This window comes from Eubalaena glacialis, chromosome 14 (genome assembly GCF_028564815.1).
Source record: "Eubalaena glacialis isolate mEubGla1 chromosome 14, mEubGla1.1.hap2.+ XY, whole genome shotgun sequence".
Lineage (NCBI taxonomy): Eukaryota > Metazoa > Chordata > Mammalia > Artiodactyla > Balaenidae > Eubalaena > Eubalaena glacialis.
The window spans coordinates 55,171,046-55,195,431 of NC_083729.1; the positions used below are offsets into that span (position 1 = coordinate 55,171,046).

The 24,386-nt window shown below is 37.9% G+C and overlaps 1 protein-coding gene across 1 annotated transcript in view; it reads right to left on the bottom strand.

The window, feature by feature from the left end:
- PELI1 (pellino E3 ubiquitin protein ligase 1) overlaps positions 1–13,227 on the bottom strand; it is a 50,300-nt gene extending 37,073 nt beyond the window's left edge. The window contains exon 1 of the mRNA XM_061210500.1: positions 12,908–13,227. The gene's annotated coding sequence lies outside the window, so the exon portion shown is untranslated. The remainder of the gene's footprint in view (positions 1–12,907) is intronic.
- Between the last annotated feature and the right edge of the window lie 11,159 nt (positions 13,228–24,386).

Below are 24,386 nucleotides of genomic sequence, written 5' to 3' on the forward strand. Positions count from 1 at the left end.
GATGTGCTTTTTACTAAACACTTAAATGAGAGTCAGACTAAAGCTTATAAAATTAAGCAGATTCAACTACATCTAGAATCTAATACAAAGATATAATGCTAAAACCAAAGTTCTTATTTGAAAATCAGCCGATAAAATTAAAATTCAAAGACAAATTCCTTGGGAAATTGAAATGTCTTAGACTTCTGAAAACAGACAAATCACTACATAATTTCAAAAGAGGTAACAGTTAATCAAAATCATAAAAATTATTGATTTTAAGCATATTATGTGGATACAACATGCTATTGAGCCTCCAAGTCATTCTGAAAATTTTAGCTAAAGAGGATTTAACAGAGTAAGTAAATGACAACAACTGAAGTCACTTAAGAGTAATACAGAATTAGTACTTCCATTTTCTAGGGATTTTCGTGACTTAACTGCTAACAAGAAAGGGAAAAAACCAAAAAATACACATGGAATAAAATGGAATTAAGATGTGTATCATTGTGCTTCTCATATCTTACTGAAGTGAAATTTTACCTGCATATTTTAGATCTTCTACATTTTAAACACCAGGTGTGTTTGCTGGAATGAATTACAATACTCTTAGGATCACGACGAGACCATTAATTTGGAGTCCGTGTGCAAAAGGATGAGATAAATTCTTATTAGTTGAGATGAAGTAAAATAGAGTGGTTAAGGGAGTTCTGGAGTCAGACTGTCTATGTTGACTCTTGGCACTGTCATTTAATAGGTGTGAGACTTGGACCAACTGTACTGAGGTTCAGTTTCCTCTCCTGTAAACCTGAGATAATAATAAGTAATAATCTTAACATGTATGCAGTGCTTATCATAAGTGCCAGGCATTTTTCAAAGACTTTTACATATTAATTCTTTAACTCCTTCTTAGGAGTTATTAATGTTCTTAGGAGATAAATAATAACTCTTGAGATTCCCATTAGTTTGACTTTGAACCTGAGAATCTGAGTTACCTTTGAGACATCCATGGGAAACAATTATACGTATAAATCTGGAGCTTGGGACGGAAATATAAACCTGGAAATGTTCTACAAAAGAAATTACCTAGGAAGAGTACAGAATAAGAGAAGAGAACCTAAGACTAACCCTTGGACTTCCCTGGTAGCACAGTGGTTAAGAATCTGCCTGCCAATGCAGGGGACACGGGTTCGAGCCCTGGTCTGGGAAGATCCCACATGCCGTGAAGCAACTAAACCCGTGCGTCACAACTTCTGAGCTTGCGCTCTAGAGCCCACAAGCCACAACTACTGAGCCCGCGTGCTGCAACTACTGAAGCCCGTGTGCCTAGAGCCCATGCTCCGCAACAAGAGAAGCCACCACAATGAGAAGCCCGCACACCGCAATGAAGAGTAGCCCCTGCTCGCCACAACTAGAGAAAGCCCGCACACAGCAACGAAGACCCAACGCAGCCAAAATATAAATTAAAAAAAAAAAAAGACCAAGCCTTGTGGAATTCAAAAATTTAGGATTCTGCAAGAACAGCAGCAGCTTCTGAAAGAGATTAAAAAGCAACAGCATTAAGGTGTTGGTGTAAGGTATATGGTGTCCTGGAAGTGAAGAAGAATGTTTCAAAAAGTAGGAAGTAGCAACAATGTCAAATGTTGCTGAGAGGTCAGGTAAGATAAATACTGGAAAAGTGTCACTGGATTTAGCAACATGGAGATAATAAGTGATCTCCACGGCTTTTTTCTCCTCTACAAGACCAAATCAGGATGCCAATAAGAAGAATAAAAATAGCTTCTGATTTTTGAGCACCTACTTTATGCTTAACACAGTGCTGAGGGCTTTATATATTATTTCTATTCTTTTCAACAGCCCTACTTGGAAGGTATTCAAAGCTTTGAGAGGTAAACTGAGTCAACTGTCCAAGGCTGCTAACCAGTGGGGGAGGGATCTGAATCCAGTTTTCTTCAACTCAAAGCCTCTTTCTATTATACTACTGTACCTCTAACTTGAATGACTACCTATGAAGTTGGTTCTGGAAAAAGAAAGACAGCAAAACTGAAGAAGCTGCCAGACTGAGAAAATAAGGGATGAGTCTAGGAAAACAAGAGGCTTCCAAAAGAACAAGCTTAATGAACCGATGTGAAACAGTTGGAGAGAAAGAAGTAGAGTTAAGATTTAAAGACCCAGCCAGAAAGAGCCTCATACCATCACAGTACTTTTTTAAAAGCAAAGTGTGGTCCACGGCATACAGTAGTAGCACACCTGGGAGATTGTTAAAAATGCAAAATCTCAAGGCCCATCCAGACTTACTAAGTCAGAATATGCATCTTAATATGACCCCCAGATAATTCGTACACTATATTAATGTCTGAGAAGCACTGGTCTGTTATCATTACACAGATGAAGACGCTAACTAGCTTAAAAAGTTTGCAGACCCAGAACTCAGGCTTCTTGTCTCTCAGTTTAGTATTCGTTCTGCTTCATTACGTGCCCTCCAAACAGACACAACATCACTTTGAACTTCACTAACCTGAGGGTTTTGCCACAGAAACACTTAGGAGTTGAAATGCGTTATCACTGACCATTTTTACTTGTTTCCACTTCACTTGGAATTTTCAGTGTCCCCATGAATTTTCTCCAATCACCTGTTCTTAATATCACAACATACCTTAGTCCATTCGGGCTGCTATAACAGAATACCATAGACTAGATGGCTTATCAACAATAGAGATTTATTTCTTACAGTTCTGGAGATGGAGAAGTGCAAGACCAAGGCACTGGCAGATTTGGTGTCAGGTGAGGGCCCACTTCCTGATTCACAGACGGTCGTCTTTTTGCTGTGTGCTGGCTCTGCCCTCATGACCTAATTACTTCCCAAAGGCCCTACCTCCAAATGCCATCATATTGGGGTTGAGGTTTCAACATATGAATTTTGGGCAGACATAAACATTCAGTCTGCAGTACTATGTGAAACATAAACATGCTATCCCTGACCACAAAGAATTTTTAAATTCACATAGTAAGTTTCAACCCTGAACGCTCATGCGAAAAGACAGTAAAGACTTGGAGAGAGAGACTTCCTATAGGCAAATCGTTTAAAGTCATGGATTCATGGAGTTGGAAGAGATCTTATAAGGTCGGGAGGACAGATTTCATCTAGAATGCCAGCCATATAGCTGCTGACAGTGCTGTACCAAAAAGGAGTCTAAAGCCACTGTGAGGTCAGTTATTAGCTTTATCTGCCATGGATTGGTTCCAAAGAGGGCTCTCATAGAGTTGCTGACCTTCTTTATAAAGAAAGGAAACTAAGGCTCAGAGAGGTTAAGTGAAATATGTGAGGTAGTGGATCCATCCTAAATAAATGGACTGGAACGCTATGTCTCTTGACTTCTGAATCAAGAGACTTTCTTATCCTGAATCATACTGCTTCTCCTTTCTGATATACTTATTAAAAAATAATAATAATAAATCATTTTTGTGTAATAGATAACAAAAATCAAACCAATTAAAATTTAACTGGGGATAAAATAAGTCCTCAGAATTTACAAGTCCTATGATAAGAACTTACATGTAAGTACATTCAAAGATTTAAATGAAGCCCACAACCTCTAAGTTGTATCACTGTGATCAATGAATTATCTCTGACTCAAGATTGTTTTCTGACAATTTTACTTCACGGCAAGTTTTTCCATTTGACAATTCTTCTTTAGAATTTAGCCATGATGACTCAGGGCACCTAGATGCTATGAAGGAGCTTTCAATTTAAGAAGTAGGAGGAGAATGATGGGGCATACTGAATCATTAACAGCCTATTCAGTTTTGAAAACTACCAAATCCTATTTGGAAGCCATTTTAAACACAGCTTCAAGAGGCAAATTCTGGCGGAAGCCTTAAAAGACTGGTCTTTTAAGAGCTCAACTATATGCAGATAAACTGGCGTGCCATTTCTACAAGAGATAAAATCAAGAAGCTTCAGCAAAATGGGATTTACTTTTTGTTGAGGAAGTGTTGTTGGTGATGAAATTTAAAAAAGGTAGTCCACCTCAAAATTCATAACTCCTTCAGTGAACTGATAGGACTAATTCAGAGACTGAATCATCCCATTTTAAATGAAAATTACAGTAAAGCAATAAGTAAATTTGAAAAGCTTTCAGATACATGAAGTCTGTCTATAGGGCTGTGGTTCCTAATTAGAAGCAGCCAGAACTTTATAAAAGAGACACATTTCACACATTTTCTCATGAATGATAAACTTAACTTTGTAATTTGGATGTTTTGGTCCTTTGGTAAGTTTTAAAGTATGGTAGTGAGAGACAATTCGAAGAAAAATCCATTATGTTAACTGCAGTCTAAAATTAAAGAAAATCAGCTTTGAGTGTTTCCAGTACATGCAGTTCATTAAATCTGGCATAAATCCCCAGAAACATGAAGTACTGTGGATAGTATCTGCCAAGAACCAGGAATACAACACTAATAAGGTTTTGAAGAACCACACACCTCCAATTGTTTTCGTTTATTGTTAAAAACTAAAATTAAACTTAATTGTGCCTTCTGAAGATTAAGCCAACTGACATGTTGAACACTACAACTAGCAAAAAATCAGGGCCACTCACCTCATATTTCATTCTATGGAAGGAAGAAGTTATAAATGACTTCACCATATTACTTATCTTTTTCTACTTTCCTCTCGACTGTCAAAAAGCAGCTCAACATGAGTCTAGACACAGTTTTTCCCCAAGGCCATTTATGATTAACTATTATTACAGTAATGATGAAGTCCCTGATTGTTTGACATTTTCAGAAAAGACAACAACATACACCAAGAGCTGAAAACAGCTTTTGAAATTCCACTAGGCTAGTTTAAGTATAGATTCTGGATAGATGCAGGATTAACTTATGAGGCTTTCAAATCAATGAGTTTATTACTATTTCCTACATTACTGAGTTCAAAAAGTATTCCATCCTATAGGTCAGTTAGTGCCAGCTAATGCAATATACCATCCCTCAACCAGAATACACACCAAAAACAGCACAAGATAAAAAGAAGCTAAGCACATAAGACACAAATAGGAAAAGTGTTATACTTGCCATCTACATGTCACTTCTTTTAGGCCCTTAATTCATTCCAAGCCCTCTTTATAAATATAAAAAATGGCAGACAAATGTAGAAAACACTGTATAAGAGCAATGGGCACTACTAAAGTTGGCAAAGGAAGATAAACAGAGCCAGTGAGAGTGATGGAGAGATGAGCACGAGAGACAGATGAAGTGAGAGAGGCAGGGATGTGGAATATGAGTATTTGCAATGCACAAGGTGAAAGGAATAACCTAGAACCTGATGCTGTAACCATCTATAGAGCTTAAGTAATAGACTGAATTTCCATATAATTCTTAACTACTGTTAATCATCATCATCAATTCCAAGATGAAGTACAGGCTTTATCATGGTCATAATGTTTAAGTCAACATGAAATATAACATGTGCCTTTTGCAAAGCAACTTTTTTTCTTAAAATGGAAGGTGTATTATCATTACTATTCTCTACTTCATTTATAAGTTTGAGTCTTAGCTCATTAGGTCATGGACACTTAAATAGATTCAAGTTACAAGAATTATCTATCCATGGTCATGTTTACTATTTTGTGAGAACCAATTTTTTTCTTTCCTTCCTTCTCTTGCTCCCTCCCCTCTCTCTCTTTCTCTTCCTCCTCCCTCAGAAGTTATTTATTCCACAAAAATGGAAATGAAAAACAGATTCATAATCCTACCACCAAATCAAAAGACTGAAAGCTATTTCTAAAACGAGCCACACATAAGTACAGTCACCACCTTAGAATTTCAAAGTCCTTTCTGAAAAACTACCACCACTTTTATTTTACAGATGAACCAAAGATAGCTTTTAAAAGACTTTCAGAGTTAGTGGAAAGCCCAGAAATTAAACATGGGCTCTGTGTTCCATGCTCATAGGTTAGTGTTTAAAACGCATTAAATAATCCAGCCTAGCAGCTCAATCCTAATAGTATGTGCAGTATATGAAGAAAGGGTTTGGCTATCTACCTATCTATCTATCTATGCACCAAAGGGACAAAAACTCTTGAGTGAATTAAAGAACTAGATTCCTAACAATTTTCTGAAAAATAGGAAGCTTTGTTAAAGTATTCCTTATACAGTTATATACTTATATGCTTAGTGGTCACTTTTTGCAATCTATTATATAATAACATTTCACAAATTCTACTTAATCCCATTATATTCTACACATTATTGGTTAAAGAAAATATTGTGCCTTCCCGTTATGCATAATTAACTAGAAAAAGGATGTTTTCTTTATTCAGTGTTATCAGTAGAGTAAAAATCACTGAAATATTTTTAGTTTCTCAGGTTGGAAAACTTATTCTTATAAAAAAAAAATGAACTAGTATAAAAATATTCAAAACTAGTAATCTCTACATGTATATTGCCCTTTAAGTAGATTTAAAAAACCCATATTTATGGAGGGCTTTTTCTGGGGGTGGGGCTTCCAAATATTTGGAGGATGAGGACTGATATTTCTATAATTTTAATAAAGATTTAAAAAGAGGGACTTCCCTGGTGGCGCAGTGGTTAAGAACCCGCCTGCCAATGCAGGGGACACATGTTCGAGCCCTGGTCCGGGAAGATCCCACATGCCGTGGAGCAACTAAGCCCGTGTGCCACAACTAGTGAGCCTGCGGGCCACAACTACTGAGCCTGCGTGCTGCAACTACTGAAGCCCGCGAGCCTAGAGCCCGTGCTCTGCAACGAGAAGCCACCGCAGTAAGAAGCCCACGCACCGCAACGAAGAGTAGCCCCCACTCACCGCAACCAGAGAAAGCCCGCGCGCGGCAACGGAGACCTAACGCAGCCAAAAATAAAATAAATAAATTTATTATAAAAAAAAGATTTAAAAAGAGTTCTTTATGGGAAATCAGCATGTTCTTGAAAAAATTACTAATCTGAGATTTGAAGCATGAATACAAGAAGACTTGAAAGCCAGATTCCTAACACTAAACGTGTGCTAGTCTTTCAATTCCCAAGTGTATGCCATTGCAACAAGAAAGTTACACAATTTCATTACAACGATAAATGCCATCTCTTCAGTCTTGGATGCATGACACAAATGAAACTTATCAGCAATGACTGTTTTGAATACTTAAGAAATATGCATTGTCTTGTATGTATATGTTGCGTGTTTTAATGTATGAGACAGAACTTAAATATCCAAATGAGTATAGTCTCTTCCATATTAGTCACTCTCACAGGTTATATCCTTACTTTAAATGATGCTACAATTGTCCAGAACATTATTAAAATTCCTCTTTAGTCTATGGGTGGATCTGATTTTCAGAAACAGTAATGGCCTTCTCAGAGTAGATCTGACATTTACAAACAGCCTGAAGTTATTTCCTATTTTCTTTCTGTCAAAATCCTTTCTGAGTCATATCTGATAAATAAGGTATCATGTGGCTAATACCCCCCTTTTCCTTAAAAACAAGGCGGAAATAGAAAGTAATGAGCTCTGTTCATGTGTGGCTCTTAAACTGGCTTAGAAGGCAATTTAAAAAAAAAAAAAAGAACCAAAAAAATTTGAGTAATGCTAGTATTGTTGAAATAAGTGTAGAGCTTCCAGGGGGACTAAACTAGACTTATTTTAGATAAATGTATAAAATAAATATCCTTACTTTAAAGGAAGGATGGACAACCAAGTCCTATACCATCTGGTCTCCTCTACCCTTCCTTTATATTTCTGACTATCCCCTGCTATTCTCTCTCACTCTAACCCAGACACACTGGTTTTCTTGTAATTTCTTGCATTCCAATCAAGCTCCAATCTCAGGGTCACCGTACTCACTGTTCCCTCCACCTGGAATGTCCTGCCCCAAGATTACCTGCAAGGCTTACTCCCTCACCTCCTTCAGGTCTTTACTCAAATAACTATCACCTTCTCACTCCCATCCCATACTCACATCCCACATATTCCCTCTTCCCCCTTTCTGCTTTATTTGTATGTGTAAAACTGTTAATTATGGAAATTTTCAAACATACACAAAAGTAGAGAGAATATAAGAAATCTCATGTATCCATTATCTAGTTTCAAAAATTTTTCGATATATGGCCAATATTGTTTCATCTATGCTCCTCTCCCCTGCAAATTATTTTAAAGTAAAAAAATCCAGATATCATATTTTAATTCATAAATATACCTCCAAAAGGTAAGGACTCTTGTTTTAAAACCATAAAACATTACTACACCCTAAAAAATTGACAATTCCTTTTTATTAAATACCCATCAATGTCCAAATTTCCCAAAATTTTCATCAATGTCCTTTTACAGTTAGTTTGCTCAAAGCAGGATCTAAGGTCCACACAATACATTTGGTGGATATGCCCCTTTAGTTGCTTTTAATCTTATATCCGCCCCCCCCCCCATTTCTTGTTATTTATTTTTTAAAGAAACCAGGTCATTTGTCATTAAAACACAAAATATTTTACCTTTTTATTGTCTGTGTCTTGTTATTAGAATGTAAACACCATAAGGCAGAGATTTTAGTCTGTGTGATATCAGCATCTAGACCAGTGTCTGACACATAAAAGGCATCCAATAAGTACAAAATGAGTATTTGGCATTAATGCCAAAAGCCCACCGCCCACCCAACTGCAGAAATTGCTGATCACAGCACTCACTCCTGCTGAGTCTGAACCAGGACTCCCAATTTTCTAAACATAACACTCCAGGCAATCACCACCAGGCAATCAGATTTGGTACCCAAGATGAAATCTATTGGCCATATCCCTGCTTTAGCCCCCTTCAAAATAAGTATACTTCTATCTCTAAAACAGATTCAACATACCTTGTATTTGGAAATTTAGCTGAAGCTTAGCATAATAAATTACTGACTGTATTTCTTGTCAAGTATGTTTAAACATTTCTTAGCTCATGTTAGACAATTTAGGGGAAAAAGCAAATTGCAGCCAAAAAATTAATAGAAAAACAAACTGCAGAACATGGTGGGAAACTGGGGGGTACTACATATTTTTAGAACTAGCAACATCCCAAGAGGTTCATTATAAAATAAAAATCAGCAATAAATTCTTTGAAAAGGAAGTAAATTACATGTGTACTCAATTAAAAACTTTTAACTACATGAATGGTCACGATTAACTGAGGGATGACAAACATCAGGATTTTCCCACAGGCACCAGCAACATATTCTATTTTTCTGTAAATGGTATTTTGAGGTGTAAAAAAGCATTACAGGCGTGATACAAGGAGTGACATGTAGAACTCTACTTCTCTGAAACGGAGTTTACTGTGGCAAAAAACCTAAAACATCATGTACAACATTCTGAAAAAATAATCAGGTGTTCTTAGACTCATCTGCAATTCAGTTCTCTTAAATCACCTGACGAAGCTCTTTTCCTCTTAAGTTTATTTCTGAAGGAAGCTATGCTAATTGAAGGGCTCCAATCATATGTTCATCAGTTACTTCTATTTAAAAAGAAAAAAAGCAGAAATTCTCTGACTCAGGAAATCTTGTGCTTTCTCTTTATTACTTGTAAATTCATTCAGCAAAAACAAAAACTATGTAGGACCTACTAAGTGCAATTATTTTCAGCCTTTGGAAGGAACAATTATTAGAAGGGATCTTTCAAGAGAACATAAAAAAAGCTAGTGGTACAACTTGAAATTATATCTAGTTCTTTCAGTGTCCAATTTTTCTTGTTTTGAAGTTCCCACACATTAGTCTGGGGAAAATGTTCTCTGGCAGAGGTCAAACTTAAAGAAAAACAATAAATCTCCACTACCACATGTGTAAAAAAACCTCCAACAACCCAAATCCCTTGAAAGAATGCTTTCCATTTACTTTTCCTGTGTGATATATTTAGAGAGAATCATGAAAAGATGGCTAGAGATCTATAAACAGAAAATGCTAAGTGGAATTCACTGTTCACAGACTTTAGCTAGAATTTTGTCCCTTACACAATGTTGTCAGGAATCTGTAATATTGTACTCTATAAAAACATCTTCACCAGGTTTCCTTCATTCTACTGATTTTCTTCTTTCTACTGGCTTTTAAATTTGTTTTATTCTCCTCAATTAAAAGACACAAATGTAACTTTATGAAATAAGATGATTTTTCCAAAGAAACTCCTAGAACCATCTCTCAGTGCCATCATGTGTTTGTCATTATGTTTTCATATATACAGTTAAAACAGATGAAATAATCCATATAAGCCTTTCTGATTTAACAAATATGAGAATAGGTCTATATTGATACGCCATGGTAAGATGTATGTATGCGAGAATGTTAGGATAGTTTTCAATTCTACCTCCTCCAGCTTAAAATCTCTATCAGTTACAGAAGCTTCTGTCTGAAAACAATTGTTCACAGAGCAGGACTACTATAGTCCTTATCATCTGACCTACTGGACAACCACAATAAGGCATACTGTGAATTGACAGAACTCTTCATATACAAGTGGCATTTTGACAACCTGAAAGGAAGCTGAAACAAAGACAAAGGCAAACACACTCAGGCTTCCCCTTGAAACTTGGCTCAGTAGCTCAGCAGTACTAGACTCAGTTCCCTGGCCTGTACTTTTCACTCATTTCCTTTAAGGGGTCCCAAAGAAACTAGGAAACCTGCAATGCCAGCCTTTGACAGTCAACACTAACTTCTGTCTTTGGACTCCAGTGACTGAGCAGACATTGTGTTAGTAACTACATTAAAGTACAAATGCCTCTGGCAAATCTGGTTTGTAAACGCTACAGAAAAAGTTCAACATAACCAACTGTAAGGTCACCTAAATGAAAATTTTAAGGAGAGCACAGATTTCCGCCCCCCCCCCAAATCCGCCACTAAGGCACAATTCCCAGATCACTTTTTTTCAAGTCAATAAATACTACTATTATTACATTACAGCACTTCTATAATATTAATAAAAACCTAGGTGGCAGTTTTCTCTTTAAAAGTCTTAAATTTATTAGATGAAGTATTATAACCACTTCACTACATACAATTTTCCATACACTTAACTGTATGTTCCAAACAACTTATTTTTCAATTTTTTAAACTCAAGATCTCTTTCAACATACTACAGAAAGGGGACAGGTTAGAGGATTGGGGAAAAAATATTAAAATAACAAATGTCTTTTCCTTTTCTGATGGGACCACCAGAATCTAAAATCTGGGGGCAACTATAAAATACAAAATTAAATTCAAGAGAATTTAGGGTAAGAGAAGTACTGTTACTGCAGTTCTGATCATTATTCATCTCAGGAAATAACTAGTAGAAATGATGCTTGATTTAAATTTTTAGTACCTTCCAGTTTGGTTCAACTACCAAAATAAACAAACCTGTCCTCAGAATTATGTATCTTCCTCCAGAAGAGGTTTTTGATGTGAATAAAAAACATATGGAATTCATATGCTGTATTTGTACAAGAAGGACAATGTTTTGAAAGATATAAATCTGATCACACCGAGAAAACATTTTCTCTGTTAGCTACAAAGAAAACGTCATAAACTGAAACCGAAGAACTGGAGAAACTGAACCTTCTCCACAATTTAAAAATTTAAATTCACACTACTATGCAAACTAAACAACAACAACAACATTCTTACGATTCTGCTCGGCTATAAAAGTAACACATATTCAATGTAGAAAAAGACAAAGCCAGTTCAAAAACAAAAGATCAGCTGCTAAGAAAACAAAATAACATTTTGCAGAGTAAGAGAAGTACACAGTCTTTGAACCAAAACAAACAGATGACCGTTTCGTACACTTCAAGCGTCAGTTCTTAGCACAACGAGCGCCTTATGGATAAAGTGCTCACTCAATTATCTGATGACTAAACAAACGATGGGAAGGTTGTTGGTGCTATTAAAACCAAGACATTTCCTTGCGCGTAGTGACTAAAATCTGCTAAGCCTACATTAAAAAAATCTCTGCCCTCCCTCCCCCAACCCCCATCCCCCATCCCTGCTCTCCCGCCTTGTAAGAGACCTGCTTGTACAAAAATAAAAGTAGATGGGTGAGGTGAGTTTGTGATGTACAGTATTTTCCCCACTCGGAGCATTTTTCAAGACTCTTTTGAGGTTTTAAGATTCAAACACTATGTAAGAAGAGTTATTGTTTGAACTACCTAACAATCACCCCGACTTCTTTTAGACTTTAGTTCGCCTGTAAGTAAAATGAGCATCTTTAACTTTTCCACGGGGCACTGAAGAACGAGTTCTTACTCATAGATGCTTTCAGGTCCTCAGACACCAGGTGCGGTGGAACAGCAAGCGTATCCATCAATTAGAGAGCTCTTCTGGACCTCAGTTTACCCACTTACAGAAACGGGCTTATTAACATGTTTCGTAGGGGCCCCGGAGGTGTAATTAATTAGTGTTTTTAAGTGCTCTGAGATCCAGAGATGAAAGAAAACGCGAAGGACACGCAAAGATGATGGCAATAATCTTAACAATAAAAAGAATGACTAACTTGGAAGTCTGTGTTATGTAAGGAAGGAAGAAGTTATCAGATTCGCACAAACAAAAGCCCACAACCCCCTTTGTTTCTCTTTTTTCCAATCTTGCTCCCCGCCCCCCCGGAGCTCCCCTCCAGCAGCTGGCGGCCCGGCGCCGGGCGTAGGGTGCGGGGCTCGGACTTGGCCGCCGAGCGCCCGCACTCAGGCGGAGGGGGAGGGGGCGCCCGCCAGCTCCTGACAAAGGCGCTTCCTCCTGCGAGAGCGCGGGATACAGGCGCCGCAAACTCCTCTCCCGGCCGCCTCCGGCGCGGGGGCGCGCAGGCGGGCGGGGAGAGCCGGCCGGCCGCCGGGGGAAGCCGCCGAGGAAGTTACGCGCCCGCCTGGCCCGCATCCCTCGGTGGCCCCGCCGCGACCCCTCCCACGGCACGCCGCGGCCACACTCACCGGACAATTGCTGGTGGCCGGAATCCCAGCACGGCCCCGAGACCCGGAGCGAGGGGGGTGAAGGGTGCGTGCGCGAGGAGCACGAGCAGACAGCCCGGCGTTCCACCGCAGCCTTCCTCGCCTGCCGGCCGAGCCCGGCGAGAGGAAGTTGGCCGCAGAGCCGAGCGCTGGAGAAGCCGCGGGCGGAGGGAAAGCCGTGGGGTCCGCTTTGTGATGCGCTCCCGGAGGGCTCGAGGCAAATCCGAACGCGCGGCACGGCTTCTGCTGCTGCTGGAGGCGGCGGCGGCGGCGCCCCCCGACGGTTCCTCCACCTCACACCGCCTCTGGGTCACTGACACACTCTCGGAGGGAGGGGAGGAGACTAGCTGGAGGGCGGGGCCGGAGGGAGGGGACGGGGGCAGGGCCACAGCGGGAGGCGGTGCCGCGGCGCCGAGTGGTCTCTTGGGAGTTGTAGTTCTCTGAAGAAAAAAGGTGTACCTTGACGTTTCCGTGCTCGCTCTGCACTGCGCATGCTCGAGGGGAGAGGCTCGGCCCCACTGTTACTATGCTCACCGACACACTAAGGAAGGGAACGTGTTCAGCGCTGCTCCTGGCTGAACAAGGCCCTCCTTGTATTATGGTGCTGTTAGGGATCCCGCTCTTTGCTAGTCCTTCTTACTTCGCTCCACCTCCAACTCCTACCCTCACCACTCATAAGTGCCCAGTGAAATCTGACTTCCTCACCATATCTCGGTCTTCCCTGCTGCTTAATTTTATCCCATAAATTCGGAATCACGAATACCCATTTCCCTCCCTTCCCTCAGGCGAATCCTCTCTGCCTTAAATTCAAGGTTTTCTTTGCTTGTTTTTGTTTTTTTTAACCTAAGACTTGTAGAAAGGTAGTTGCTTCCAATAACTTAACAGTTAATTAGGTTATAAAACGGTTAGGAACATTGCCACTGTCAGATTCTGGTAGTTCATTTCTTCGCTCAATTAGTCACATCTAACTTTAAGGCCAGTAAAGGTAAAGCTCGGGATTAAGATCGCTGTATCTTACTTGATCAGTGCAAAATAATCCAGATTTCTAAAATTTTAAGGCCTACAATTTTTTTTATTTTTTATTTTTTATTTTTATTTTTTTAAGGCCTACAATTTTTAAGAAATACTAATTTCATAAAGTATAAGTTCAAAAGATAAGTGGAAATTTGAACATTGTTTACGGTGTATACATTGGCCAACTTTCACTTGGCAATAAGAGAAATCTGAACCAAGGTCTGAGTATGCTGTTGGGCTCCTCAGCTAAGTCGACACCCACACAGGGCACCCAGGTGTGAATAGGTGGTGGAGGAGCCTGGTGAAAGGCAGGACATGTTACTGGATCTCCAGAGGACTATAGGCAACCTGTTCCAAGCTCTTTTGTTTTCCTTCTCTGCCTACCTAGAACCCCATATTCTGGAAGAAAAAGATTAATGCTTAGAAATCAGAAACACAGGAAAAGTTAAGGTTTTCGGATAGAGAGTTTCGAGATCAAGTATCCTTATGTTTGCAGACCACATAATTATTCATTCAAAAAACATTTATTGAGTATACTATGTCTCAGGCACTTTATTAGTTCCCAGAAATAGAGATACAGGAATGTAAAAGAAGGATTTATTGTTTTCAAAGTGCTTACTGTGCAGAGGAGGAGCCAGGTAAATAAACAAACTCAGCGTGATAAATACTTTAGTAGGAAAGTACACTAGGTGCCTTGACACAGTTACCCCAGACTCAGGCAGGGTCAGGAAATGCTTCAAAGAACATTTAAACTTGAGGATGACTAGGAGTTAGTGTGTTTGTGTGCTTTGGTGGAGGAAGGAGAAAGGAGAAGTGAGTGAGAGCATTGGGAGCATAGGTTAGGGTTACGGTTAGGGCAGCGAGAGTAAAGTGCTAGAGGCGTGAGATCAAAGAGTATTTTGGTTCAGCAAAGAGTTCAGCATTGCCTGTGGTAGGATGGGATTGAAGGGAGTGGCAAAAGGAGACACGAGAAGGTAAAGGAGACAGATCATGAAGAATCTTGTACAATATGCAAAGAATGTAGAGTCTTTTCTAGAAGCAAGGGAAAGCCATGCCAGGATTGGAAGCAGATGAAATTTTGGTAAGGTATACATTTTAGAAATGCATTTTATGCATTTAAAAAAAGATGAGAGCCTGAACTGGCACTGGCAGTGGCAGGAGACAGAACTGAGGGAAATCAGACACTATTCAAGGAATAGAATTACTAGAACCTAGTGAGTAAATTGCCTGTGTCTGGGGGTGAAGGGTGAAGGAAAGTTATCAAATGATGCTTTGGGTTGCAAGCAGCAAAAAACTCAACTCTAACTGGCTTAACCAATAAACCAATATTGACCTGTCTAGATAGAAAGTCCAGTGAAAAGATGGGCTACAGGGCTGAATGATTCAACAGCTCAGTGATGTCATTAAGGACACGTTTCTTTCTTGTTTCACTGCTTTTCTTTCCTTAGTATTGGCTTTACAGTTGCCAACAATTCTTGTGGCTGTGAGTTTCATCATCTAGGTCCAAGAAGAGAAGAAGAGCGAGTATTTATGAAAACTCTTTTAGAAAGGAGAGAAAACTTTCCCAGAAGCCTCAAGAATTGATTCATGGTGGCCAGGGGATGGCATGAGGCTAGTTATATTAGGATAAAGACATATGCCCTGCCTCTAGGTCCAAAGCTGTGATGAAAAGGTGTGGATATCCCAATGAAAACTGAGGTGATTACCTAGAAAAAGAAGAATGGAGGCTGAGAAGGGGAGAACCACAATACCTACTACAAGGAATGAGAAAGATGATGACTCACAGATGTTTGGCTTATATGATTATGAGCTAGTGATGCCATTCACTGAGTTAGGGAATACAAGACATTGAGCAGATTTTGAGGGGGAATTTGACGAGTTCATTTTGGATATGCTGAGTTTGAGATGGCTCTGAATCTAGGTGGAGAAGTGGAGTGGGCAGTTATATATATGAATCTAGTGCTCTGAAGAGAAATCTGGACAGCAGAAGATATAATCGGAGTATACCATCATATAGATGGTAACTGAAATTTTGGGAGCAGATGAGATCAGCCAGGGAGAGAATGCACAGCAGAAAAGGAGGAGCCAATAATAGCATCAAGGTATCTTCATGCTCTTCCTGCCTACGTCTTAAGTGCTGGGAACATCAGCACTTAAAGAGTAGGCAGGAAGAGCATGAAGATGCGTTGGAACTAGCAAGAGAACTAGGACATATTACAAAGTAGGAAAATGTAATCTATTACATTTTCAGGAAAAAAAGTCAATAAACAAAGCCAAAAATGACAGAGATGGTAGAATTAGCAGTCAAAATATTAAAACAATTATTATAAATATGTTCTATATGCTGAAAGAGAGAAATTAAAGACATAAAAATGGAATTTCTAGAGATTAAAATTGCAACTTCTGAAATAAAATTTTCACTGGATCAGATTAACACTCAGAAGCAGATTAGGCACTCATAAGAAAAGATGAGTAAACTTGAAGACATAGTAGAATCTAGCCAAAATAAAGCACACGAAGAACAAAAACCAAAAAAAAAAAAAAGAAAAAACCAGAGAGCCTTGGTGATCTGTGGGCTAATACCAAATATTCTAATATATGTGTAACTGGAGTTCCAGATGAGAGGAGGGTGAGAGGGGTGATAGAAAAATTATTAGTAATATGGCTGAAAGTATTTTCAAATTTGATGAAAATTATAAATCCAGAGACTCAAGAAGCTCAGTAAGCCCTCAGCAGGATAAACACACACATTCCCACATGCTCACAAAAACCACTGCAAAAGACGACATTAAATTGTTGAAAACTAGTGATAAGAAGAAAAGATTAAAAGCAGCTGGTGGAAAAAAAGGTAGGTTATGTATAAGGAAACAAAGACAAAAATTCAGTAAACTTCTAATTAGAAACTATGCAAGTCAGAAGACAATGAAAGGGCATTTTTAAAGTGCAGAAAGAAAAAAAAAGTCTGTCACATAGAATCCTATATTTAGAGAAGATATCTTTCAAAAATGAAGGCTAAAGAAAACAAAAGCTGAGAGAATGTTGCCAGCAGAACTGCATTACAAGAAATGTTAAAGCAATTTCTTTGGCATAAAAAACCAAAACCACATAGAAACTTGGATTTATGCTAAAGAATGAAAAGTGCCAGAAATGATAACTACATGAGTTAATATAAAAGACTTTCCCCTCATTTAAAAAAATTTTAAAAGATAATTGACTATTTAAAGCAAAAATTATAACATATAAGTAGAAGTAAAATGCTTGACCACAATAACTATTTGAACTCAAAGGATGGAAGCAGGAAATGGAATTATATCGTTAGAATTTACATTATACTATTATTTGAAGGTAAATTGTGATAAATTAAAAATGCGTATTCTAAACCTTAAAACAGCCCTCAAAAATAAAACAATCAGGTATAGCTAATAATAAACAGGTATAGATAATAACAGGTATAGCTAATAAAAACAGAAATATAGACGAAATCTGTGTCCCTAATGACCATGGAACTGACATACAGCTCTGGACTTTTCACCTCCTGACTTCTTTTAAGTGAAAGAGAAATAAACTTCTGTCTTGTTTAAAGGCATATTTATTTTGTAGTCTGTGCTATGTACAGCTGAACCTAATCAGAATAGCCACAAGCCTAAAAGTAGTTTCATCAAGTGTATTTCCCAGAATCAGGCAGACCCGCACATTGCCCAGAATTTGGCCACATGGCCAATAACTTCAACACATGTTCTGGAGTTCATAATTGTCACTATAATTCCAAGGATAGTTCACCTTTTGTATGAACATCAATTACTATTAATTCAATCAGTTTTTCTTGAAGGAGAAGATACATGTAAATTGCTTAGCGTAGTCCCTGGAATATAGTAAATGCTCAGTCAATATATGTTACTTTAAAACAGATCCACAATAATAAGATAGATGTACCTTAGACATATGGTGGGGTTTGTGCTCCAAAGTTAGGTGTAGAAAATCAAGGTGGCATTCACTTATATACCAAAATCTGTGAATCTCTTTTTGAAATTGTATCCACCACACAGTTCTGTATAGTGCTTCAAAATCTGCAGTCCTTTGAACAGAGGACAGTTCAGTCATGGAAAGTGAGTGCACCTCTGATTACCATCTACTCAGTCCACATATCTAGTTTAATACCTTCATTTCCTTGACCAAAGTAGCTAATCTCTTGTTGTCTATCTGCAATTTCAAATTTGGTATATTCAGATATCTAGCCATTTCAGTAAGAAAGTGAATCCTAAAGGACTGACAAGTTGGATTATTTCTATCCCTTAAATTCTAAAAAGTTTTTCATCTTGGGAAGTTGCTCAGTAAATTTCAGCATTTCCTCTACTGTATGACTATGTAAAAATCAACTAAAACTATGTTTCTACTCTCCCCCAAGCAAATAAAAATGGTATTTAGGATATGAACATAAGGAAAAATCACAATATTGGTACCTTTCTCTAAAACATCATGCGATAAATCTAATTTACTAGTAAATGATGCAGAGGAAATTGGACACACCAAACTTTTCTTATGACTTGAAAAAACTGTTGCAAACTTGTTTTTCTCCTTTTATTGGAAAATTTTCATTTCCTGCAAGTGAACATATCTTTTTATGTTTAGTACAAATTTCTCTTATTTTATACGTACAAATGATTATATACTGTTAATTCATGTATGCCAAAAGTTATTTTTTGTTGCTAAAAATTCAGGCAGACTTCCCTTTGGGATCAGAAAGACCCTAGACTGCATTTTGGACTGCATATCGGACTCTTGCTGAGATTCTTGGATTTGAGAGTAATAAAGTATGTGTGTGTGTGCTTGTCCATGTGTGTGTGCATGTGTGTGTGTTCATTTCAATATTCAGATAATAAATAGGTTCTCTCTCAAAACTCCTACCTTCCAACATTCCTCCCCCAAATAAAATTATTCTCTCCTAATGTCCTCAAAGTCTCCAAATAGCTCATAGCCAACATGGAACATGTTCCTATTTTAAACCTGTGAATGGCACACAATTTGAAGGCCTGGGCTTTCACTCAAAAGATTTGTAGGCCCCAAATGCTGGCTCTGACATTTTAGATATATTTGGAAAATGTCAAAGACAAGCTAGTTAAGATTTTAATGTTTTAAAGGAGTATGCTTGTACACCAAAGAATGCAGCCTATATATTCTCAGTATTAGTCCAACCAACATGAGTGCCAGCAGTTATTTTGGAACTTTAACAAATACTGAATAATGAGAGAAGTGGAAAACTCATGAAGAGAAAATTTAGATTGTGTTTCCATCCCTATCGATTTATTTACTCATGGAATAATTACTTGTATTTTTGTACCTCAAATTTCATGCATTCATTCTTTCACCAAATACTTATTGAGCATCTACTATGGTGCCAGGCTACGGACACAAAGATTAATTAGCCATGTTCCCAACCCTGAAAAAGCTTATAATCAAGTGAATAGATAAGTGCAATAAAATTTTATAGGCACTTTTCTAGAATGATGTTTAGGGAATAGTGAGAATGTAGACGGGGTAATAATCAATTTTTCATGAGAATGCAGTCAGAAAACACTTCTAAGAGGAGTTGGTGGTTGAGCTGAGTCCTGAAAAATGAGAAGGTGTTCATCAGGTAAGCAAGGACATTTCAGTATAACTAGCACTTTAAGAAAAGACATGGAAAAATGAAATAGCAGGGCCTATTTAGAGAACTACAAGCCGTTCAATACGGCCAGATCATAGGGTGTGACATGGGCACCCTGAATGTTGAGGTTGGGGGAATTTTCTGGGATCAGATAATGAAAGTCATTGTATGCCATGCCATGCCATGACAAGAAGTTTGGCAATGAGGAACTGTTGAAAGATTTTAAACAGAGGAGTGACATAAATCATATTTATCTTTGAGCATGGTGATCGGTTAAGAGAATATGCAATAATTCAGGTGAGAAATGATGGACAAACTAAATAGCTGTGGAGCATGAAAAGAAGAGAACGGATACCAAAGACATTTAAGAGGTAGACTGAACAGGACTTGATTGCTGATTGGATGTGGGAGGTAAGAGGAAAAGGAGGGAAGGATAATGTGGAGGTTTCTGATTGTGTAGCTGGGCATTACATATTGGAGTTATTCATTAGCATAGTGAACACTAGAGGAGAAGCAACTTTGTAGAGAAGGATAATGATGAATTTCATTTTGGACGGTTAAGCTTGAAGTGAATTCTATGATAACCAGTAAACATCAGATAAATATTTAGGACTCATCCCATCACTGAATCCAAGAATGTGGATAAGATCACCCAGGAAGAGTGTGTAGAGTAATGATGATGACAGTATTTAACATTTATTGCATTATTAAGATCTTATTTGTGCCAAGCAACTGCTGTATAATATTTCATTTAATCTTTGCTACCACCCTATGAGATAAGTACTTGCAATGGTTAATTTTATGTGTCAACTTCACTGGGCTAACGGAATGTCCAGATATTTGGTTAAACATTATTCTGGGTGTGTCTGTGAGGGTGTTTTTGCATGAGATTAACATTTTAATTGGTAGACTGAGTAAAGAAGATTGCCCTCCCTAATGTGTGGGCCCCATCCAATCAGTTGAAGGCCAATTTGTATAGAACAAAAAGGCTGACCCTTCTGCAAATAAGGAGGCTTTTCCTCCTGCCTGACTGCCTTGAGCATGGACATTGAATTTTCCCTGCCTTTGAACTCAAACTGAAACATTGGCTCTTCCTGGGTCTTGAACCTGTCAGCTTTCAGACTGGAACTACACCATAAGCTCTCCTGGGTCTCCAGCTTGCTGACTGCACATCTTAGGACTTGTCAACTTCCATAATTGTGTAAGCCAAATCTCTTTGTGTGTGTATGTGTGTGTGTGTGTGTGTATGTATATATATATATATTATTGGTTCTGTTTCTCTGAAGAACCCTAACTAATACAAAACTTTAACAGTTGAAGAAACCAGGGCTTATAGGCCTGAGGTTACTCAACTATACAAAATTGTGAATCTAGAATTCAAATCCAGGTTGTCTGAGCTCAGAGCTTGATCCTTGAGAACCAGGGAAAAAATCTTGAGGAATACCAACATTAAGGGCTGGCAAGAGGAAGAAAGAGACATTCATGAAGGAAACAGAAGGAATAGCAGAGAAGTAGGAAGAACCCATTATGCATTATCATGGACTCCAAAGGAGGAAAGTTTTAGAATGGGGGAGGTTGGCTAAGATGAGGTTTGAAAAAATCCATTGCATTTGGCAGCTAAGAAGTCCCTAGTGTCTTTTTCCAAAGCAGTATCTTTTGGAGTATTTCAATATTTACAGTGAAAGGATATAAGAAATTTTAAAATATTTTATCAAAAATTTTAATTTTCTTATTCAAGATTAAAAACCTGATAAAAGAAAAAAATAATAAAAGATTAGATCTGGGTCTAACCAACAAATTACTTATAGTTGAAAAACCAATGCTTTATATATTCAGACCAGTTAAGGATTATCAATAATATATGATTCTAAATCTTTGAGATATTCCATTATTAATTTATTGACTTTAATAGATACATTACTGTGGAAAATATGTCTATAAGGTTGTAGATATCTTTTTCAGATAAGGTTTCATAGAAAAGGACAGTACCTCTGACTGTGATAGAGGAAATGGGAATCTTTTTGCAAAACAAAATACTCTTGCAAAAATACAGATGGTAAATGAGTGTTCTTTAAAACAAATTAAGATATTTTCTAAATCTAAGAGTTTACAAAACAAAACCAATGAATGCTGGAGAGGGTGTGGAGAAAAGGGAACACTCTTGAACTGTTGGTGGGAATGTAAATTGATACAGCCACTATGGAGAACAGTATGGAGGTTCCTTAAAAAACTAAAAATAGAATTACCATATGACCCAGCAATCCCACTACTGGGCATATACCCTGAGAAAACCATAATTCAAAAAGGGTCATGTACCAAAATGTTCATCGTAGCTCTATTTACGATAGCCAGGACATGGAAGCAACCTAAGTGTCCATCAACAGATGAATGGATAAAGAAGATGTGGCACATATATACAATGGAATATTACTCAGCCATAAAAAGAAACGAAATTGAGTTATTTGTGGTGAGGTGGATGGACCTAGAGTCTGTCATACAGAGTGAAGTAAGTCAGAAAGAGAAAAACAAATACCGAATGCTAACACATATGTATGGAATCTAAGAAAAAAAAAAAAAGGTCATGAAGAACCTAGGGGTAAGACAGGAATAAAGACACAGACCTACTAGAGAATGGACTTGAGGATATGGGGAGGGGGAAGGGTAAGCTGTGACAAAGTGAGAGAGTGGCATGGACATATATACACTACCAAACGTAAAATAGATAGCTAGTGGGAAGCAGCCGCATAGCACAGGGAGATCAGCTCGGTGGTTTGTGACCACCTAGAGGGGTGGGATAGGGAGGGTGGGAGGGAGGGAGACGCAAGAGGGAAGAGATATGGGAACATATGTATATGTATAACTGATTCACTCTGTTATAAAGCAGAAACTAACACACCATTGTAAAGCAATTATACTCCAATAAAGATGTTAAAAAAAAAACAACAAAAACAAAACAAAACCAATGGGTATGACAATGTCCTTAATTGATTCTTCCCTGTTTTTCCTCCACCACCCCTTTCCTAGCTTCCATTGATCTGCTCACGTTTTCCTTATTTCCCCCCATTTTATCCTTCTCATAACATGGTTCCCAGTTAGTGGTGTCACCGACCTCTTAGGGGGCATTTAGAAATGTGTGTGGTCATTTTTTGTTTTTCACAATGACTGAGCACTGCTATTGGCATTTCATAGGCAGGGCCAGGATTACTGCACAAAGGAGAAATGTCTTACTCAAAATGCCAATTGCATTGACTGGTTAGGTGGTTATACATTCCATATCCATCATTCCAATGGTTACCCTTAGATTTTTAATAGGGTATACTTATTTAATCAACATTTTAAAGCAGCTCCCAAACAATACAAGGAATTCAGAAAAATTCTGATCATACCCTGTCTGCCCCACCTTCCATATTATTGTTTTTAGTACTACCTTGTTCTTAACTCCCTAAAAGTCAGTTGTCATTGTTATTTTTTTTTTTTTTTACAATAAATGCTCATTTATATTTATGTGTCTACATTCTCACCAACCTCTATTTTCTGTCACTTTCATTTTAGCTATTCTAGTGAGTATGCAGAATCCCACTGTGTTTTTTATTTCCATTTCCATTTCCCTGATGGTTAATGAAGTTGAGCAACTTTTTATAAGAATATTGGCCATTTGGGAATCCTTTCTTTGAAGAGTTTAAGTTAAAATCTTGCCCATTTTCCTATTACAATTTCTTTTTATTATTAATAGAAGTTCTTTATATATTCTAGTTATAAGTCCTTTATCATATATATGTATATATGTGTATATTGTATACATATATATGTATATAATATTTTTACTACCTGGACTAGTTTTTATGAAAGTTTCTCAACTTGAGAGTCTCTTATCACAAAGGTAGTATAAATCCAGACCCTATAGTCACCAATTATGGAGCTTTGGGTTTAGATTTCTCCAAGGAGAATTTTTTTTCTCTACTCAGAGCTCAGTATAGAAAACAAACTGCTTGCAACTTGTCTAGTTTGGTAGACAAAACTTTTCTAGCTCCTTTTCACTGATTGTGCAGCTATTTAGAAGTCCTGGCATTAGCAGGAGTCCCAGTTCTAACCTTTGCACTGCAGGTGGGAGGGCACATCTCCTGTCCCCATGTGGGCATTGAAACCCTGGCCCCCAGCCCCTCAGGCCTAGATTCAGGTCTCTGACTTTGAGTCCCCTCCCCCTGACACAACATTTTTTTTTCTGGCAGCAGGGATTTCTCTTTCTTTCTCTCAAGCTTCATTTTTGTTTCTGTTGTTATATTTACCCAGCATGTCTATATATTTGTATCAGAAAAGGTGGCTCCAATTAGCTCAGTCTGCCATGATAGAGGAACCTATTTTTCATTCTTTTTGAAAACTATTTCAAATACTTAGCCATATACCATTACTTTTAAGAACACATCCAACTTTCTAAAATACTACTTCATTAGTATTCAAGTAAAAAAGAAACATGTTGACTGTTAAGCATTACAGTCTCAGGTGGTAGTATAGAAACTCTTGTTACATGGTTAGGGAATACTGGGAAGCCAGGGTAGGATGGGGAGAGGGTTTTGGGTGAAGAATCATATTTAAATTTGGTAAGTTATAGGACTATAAGCTCACGATACTCACTTTAATTCTCCCTATTTCATCCTCCCAGCTAGGTAGGTGCCCCATAACCCAATCTTCCTTGTTTGTTTCCTCTAGTCCTCTGAGTTACTTTAATAAGTAAAGTAGCAAGTTACTCCTTAAACTCCTCAGTTTTTTTGGTTTCTGTTTGTTTGTTTGTTTGTTTTAATCTCT